Here is a 6000-nt window from a genome sequence, read left to right as displayed (position 1 = left end):
AATGATCCATGCTATATTGATAATATTATCAATAACGTTGATGCTACGTCACGTTCTTAACTATTTTTATTTTTTCATTTCTTTCTCTTTCTTTTTTCTTTGAAAATATTTTTAGTAAGTTTCAATCCAATATGTAATAAAGTAATACCGTGTTAAAAGAATAGGTGTCCATGTATTATTAGGACAACTCTCACTTTGGGTTCCCTTTGGCCACTTTGACAATGGTTGGAGAAATCGGTAGTCAGCAATGACTCATTCCCGGATGTTCTACAGCCATTAAAATAATGGTCACGTGACAAAAATGAATTGTTTAATATTTTCTCTGTCCAATAATGAAGGATCAATTTAATCAACCTATTAAAAAAAATGGTCCCGAGAGTTTAGTTGAAATGATAAAGATATTGCATAATTATGTTTCTAGTCCCTATAAAATAGCGACCTTGTAAGTTTAGTCCCTACTTAATTTTAATAGCATTTTTAGTCTCTATAAAAAAAAATTTACTTATAATTTTAGTCCCTGCTAAAACAAAGATTGATTAATTATCCTTAAACTCTTAAATTTTTGAACGATTTTTTTGAGACAAGATTAGAACACTATGAAAGGTTCGTTTACTAAAATTTAGAATTTTCTGACATAAAATGAATTAAATATGAATTTTTTAAAACGACAAAAGTTAAAGATAAAAAGTAATAAAATCTGGATGTAGAAATCAAATTTTGCGATAATTTTTTGCGGACGAACTTTTAGTAATGTTCTAAACATGTCTGCAAAAAATTGTTCAAAAATTTAAGAGTTTAAGCATAAATTAAACAAATTTGAATTGAGTAGGGACTAATACTCAGTGCAGAAAAACAAAATTAAGGACTAAAAATGCTATTAAAATTAAGTAGGGACTAAACTTACAAGGTCGCTATTTTATAGGGACTAGAAACATAATTAACCCTATAATATATGTAGAGATTTGGGTTCGAACTTGGACACCCCACTTATTCTTTTTAAGAGGAGAAATTTTTAGTTATTAAATTACTTGAGTCTAACTCAGTTGATATGACATTTCATAATATATGTAAGGGTTTGAGATCGAACTCCGAATATCCCATCTATTCATTTATAAAATGTGAAAACGACAAAAATAAACTAACAAAAAAATATATAAATGAAAGTGAGAGAAAAATGTTTTTAACAAAGTACACTCAACAAACATTTAATATGTAATTAATATTGAATTAAAATGAGTCACTCACTTTCAAACAAATGTTTTACTCTTAAGATGAATAAATGAAGAATTTACCCCAACCCCTACATAATTTAAGAAGAAATTTTATTTTAGAAACGATGTATTCAACACATTGAATCTTTAAAAAGTAATTACAAGCTTTTCCTAGTTCATTCTGTTCCTCTATTAGTACCACCGACTTACATCAAACTTATACCTGTCCTCCACAATCAATTGATTCAAGCTTGCCCAATTCCTTCTAGGAAAAGAAAAAGGACAACCAGTTAGGTCTCAAGACCAAAATATCTAAGCTAAAATTTCAAATAGGTAATTGGTGATTCAATTATATTCTTACACTTAAGAAAATAGAATAAAATTCATTAGTCCTTAAACCATCAAGAGCAAAAACATAAAAGAAAATAAAATAGAAACTTTGCAACGATAGCTTGAAGATAGTGAGCAAGAAGAGCCAGAAGCAGCAGACCAATCTCTACCGTTACAAGTTGTTACTAGTTTGTTAATAGATAGTTAGAAGGTTGTTATTTAACTATTAGTTTATATAGTTATCCCTTCTCTAGTCCGTTATAGTGTTTTTACTGCATAGTTTACTAGTGACATGCATGCGATATACCTACAACCTACTGCTACTGTTGATTGAATTCTCCTCTGGCTCTGAAGTATGCCACATTGTAAGCTATATTTTGTTATCTTCTGGGGTAATTAATGTATATATACTTCAATATCATAAAATTTATGAATGAAATTTCTTGCACCAGTACTAATGCTATGTTAGGAATTGAAAATATATAATACCAGCACCATTCCTAAGCTGCATGTGCAAATAGAGAAACGTAGAAAAAAAACATTGATGAAGCATAAAAATACGAGCAAACACAAAAAAAACTGTCGAAATAAATTGGTAACTGATAAACAACATCTTTAGTAAACAATAATACAACTAAAAGCTAAAACCTTTTCTAAGTTACTGGGGAGTGGGAAGTGATTCCGTCACACCTATAATTGCAGAGCGATAAAGAGGACAGCTGGAGCGACATAGAGGACAATTAGCTTTTCTTAGAACCCACTTTTGAATGCAACCGAGATGGAAACTATGGGAACAAGGAGGGAGGGTTCCAATGCTATCGTTGTCTTCAAATTCAGCCAAGCAAATCACACATTCACGTGGAAATTCTTCTTGTGCATATTTAGCGGTGTAGATCGAGGAGAGGATGACGATGGTGTTTATAACTGACTCATCGTGCGTGCGCCTGGCCTCCACCAATGTTTGAGGGCGAGTTAGATAATATTTGATACTTAAGAAGACAACCTTCATCAGAACCACTCCTACGAAGAGCATGGGAAAGAAAAAAAAAGGATTCATGATTAATGAAGAAGATGAGGCGTGATGGTGATACTGATCCATGTGCGGCTGAGTTGGAGCTATGGTCGTCATGGGAGGGGAAGAATAGGGAAAGGATCGCATTATGTGCGATGTAATTTTTGTTAGTGTGAGAGGGAGAGGGAGAGGAGACTAATATATATTTTTCGGTGAGTGTGGGGAGGAGATCCTCTCCGGTGTAGTTTTTGTCCTGTGAAATCTCAATCTCATGTTTTCTTTATAATCAATGCAGTTTTAATCATTAAAATGAAATTAATGGTGTGGATGTGCACTGGACCTGCTCCAGTGAAAACTTCACAGGAGAGAATCCATGCCCGTGAGTGTGTTAGTTTATATTTCTAAAAACCTACCCTTTTTCTTGTCAAATAAGAAAAGAGCCTACCCTTTTTTATATGAACGGGGACTATACGATTTTTAAATAGATTTTTGGATTCAATTTAATAAGTGAGTTAAACGGATTTGCATGAGATGTTCATAATTACTCAACGAGATCTGAACAATATACAAAATTTGATCTTTTTAATTATACACTTTCTTTTTAAATTTGATTTTGTAAGACTTTTAAAAAATAAGTAAAAAATAATAGACTTTTTCTAGTCTCACCCTGTATAATTCTAGGTACATCCAAATTTACTTTAAATTTTACAATAATATCAAAATTACCCTCTCTATATAAATTTCTAAAAATCCATTTTTCCATGATCATTCCGAACCTTCACCCCCCCCCCCCCCCCCCCCCCCCCCCCCCCCCTTACCCACAAACCACCATAGACGCGCAACCAATATCTACCAAGATTAAAGACTAAATCAATATCTTTTTCATTGATCCGTGCTCTATTCATAAATGTTAGCGAATTTCATGAATTTCCATATTGAAGAGTTTCTATTTATTTTTTGGTTCGTTGTCGTGTTTTGTTTTGAGATCTACGTGTGTGTTTGTGTGGGCGACATGTAGGGTAGATGTGGATTTAGATTAAATATAAAATAATGTTTTGAGATCTACGTGTGTGTTTGTGTGGACGACATGTAGGGTAGACGTGGATTTAGATTAATTATAAAATAAAAAATCTAAAAAAAATCATTTTTTTCTATATATTACTTCATTTAATATACTACATTTAATATAGAAAATTTGATTTTGTTAGATTTGTTATTTTATATTTTTTCAAATAAATAATTATATTTAAAATAAACAAATTAGCAAGTTTTTGTATAGAAAATATTGTCATGAAATCTCAAAATTGGATATGATCAAATTGCCTATCGCTTAAAAAATATATTGATCGATTTTGTTAGGTTTTTTTGTTTGCTTTCAACTAAATAAAAGTTTGAGGAAGGATTTAATTTTGCGTTTTTGAAGGAGTTTTGGTACTTGTTGAAAGATGAGGTTTGCATTTTGTTTGATCAATTCCATGGAAATGAATGCATCCCTAATTGCTTTTTGTCTTATTACTTTATTACTCTTATTCCAAAGATAAAGGTCCATGTTTGCCATTTCGGAATTTCGACCTATCTCTCTCTTGGGTTGCTTGTACAAATTATTGACGAAGGTGTTGATGGTTAGACTTGCAAAGTTGATACAAATATGTAAGTGTACAATTTTATTTAGTAGTAAAAAGAATGTCGATCCACAAGGAGTTTCTATGATTCCTAACATAATTCTTAGTTTTGATTATCTGAAAGAAATAAGTTTTTGAGAGTAATGTTTTTTGGTTCAAAGTTTACAATGAAAATGTTTCTAAGGACAAAGCATTCAATTGGTATATCATGCTTTCTCTCATAATACATGAACGTATCTCAACAATAATCATGCCTCTCATGGTTGATTATCTTTGAGTCCCTTTGAGCATAACCTTATTGTCCCAAGAAAAATTAAACCTATCTTTGCAGTTTTTTGAAAGTGACTCAATGAGGTTGTGTTTACTGCTTTCGCAGCGATGGCTCGAAAATTGCGAGCACGAAGAGCTAGAAGCATTAGCCCAATCTCTACCGTTAAAATTTGTTATTACTAATTACTAGTTTGTTAATAGGTAGTCACAAGGTTGTTATTTAACTATATAGTTGGTTTATAGTTAGCCCTTCTCTTGTCAGCTATAGTATTTACTGCAGAGATTACTGTTGACCTTTGCTTGCATCATAAGCTTACTAATTGTCACATATATAATCACATATACATGTTACTATAAAAAAAACACCACTCTGTTGAAATCGAATATTTTAAATGGGGATACATTTTCCTTATATTCTAGGCTTGTAGGCTGCAGCTAATGAAGATATTTGCTATAGAATTTTACCTAACTTTTCCATATTGTTTTCATATAGACTCCCAATTATGTGTTCTTTTTCTCCTGTTCATCTTATAGCTTCTTCATGCTACGTAGTTATTTGTAACAATATAATTAAGCCATATCATATATATCTAAAACAAATCTCAACAATAGAAAACAAAAGTATATGGACATTTGATTGCATTATTCTCATCTGGCTCTCAAGCATGCCGCTTCATTGTAAGCTATGTTTTGTTATCTTTTGGGGTAATTAATGTGTACTTCAATGTCATACAATTTATGAACGAAATTTCTTGTACTAGTACTAATGCTATGTTAGAAATTGCAAATATATAATACCAGTACCATTCCTAAGGTTGCTGACTTAATTTTAGTTTCGTCAAATTGATTATTAAAATAAGTTGTATACAGTTTGTACTGGCACTAACCCTAAGGTGCATGCAAATAGAGAAATATAGATAAAAACATTCATGAAGTTGATCCTATTTGATTTAAAACATACAAAATTCAGCAGAACAAAAAAACAGAAAATACATGAAAAAGCATAAATTGAACTACCACAAAACTAAAACCTAAACCTTTTCCCAAGTTACGGGGGAGCGGGGAGTGATCTCTCCGGCACATCTATAATTATAGAGTGATTGAGATGACAACTGGAGCGACATAGAGGACAATTAGGTTTTTCACGAAGCCAAGCTTCAATGCACTCGAGATGAAAACTGTGGGAACAAAGAGGGAGTGTACTAATATGCTCATTGTCTTCAAATTCACCCAAGCAAATAACACAATCACGAGGAGATTCTTCTTTTGCATACTTAGCGGTGTAGATGGAGAAGGGGACGGTGTTTTTGACCAACTCGTCTAAGTTGTGGACGACGTGTGTTTGCAATTGGTCGTTAGAATAGTGACGTGTGGTATTCGTATCTTCGTGCCTTATCAGCATTGTTTGAAGGCGAGTTAGAATCCAATGGATAAGTAGTTTGAAGGCGAGTTAGAATCAAATGGATAAGTAGTACGAGAAACAGCAGACACAATATTATGATGGGGAAGAAGTGTAAAGAAAATAGGGAGTGATGGTGATAGTGATGCATGTGTG

Source organism: Medicago sativa, chromosome 3 (genome assembly GCF_051527215.1).
Source record: "Medicago sativa cultivar Bolivia chromosome 3, Bolivia_mono, whole genome shotgun sequence".
Classification (NCBI taxonomy): Eukaryota; Viridiplantae; Streptophyta; class Magnoliopsida; order Fabales; family Fabaceae; genus Medicago; species Medicago sativa.
The sequence above is the reverse complement of the archived record's forward strand: the minus strand, read 5'-3'. Positions refer to the sequence as shown.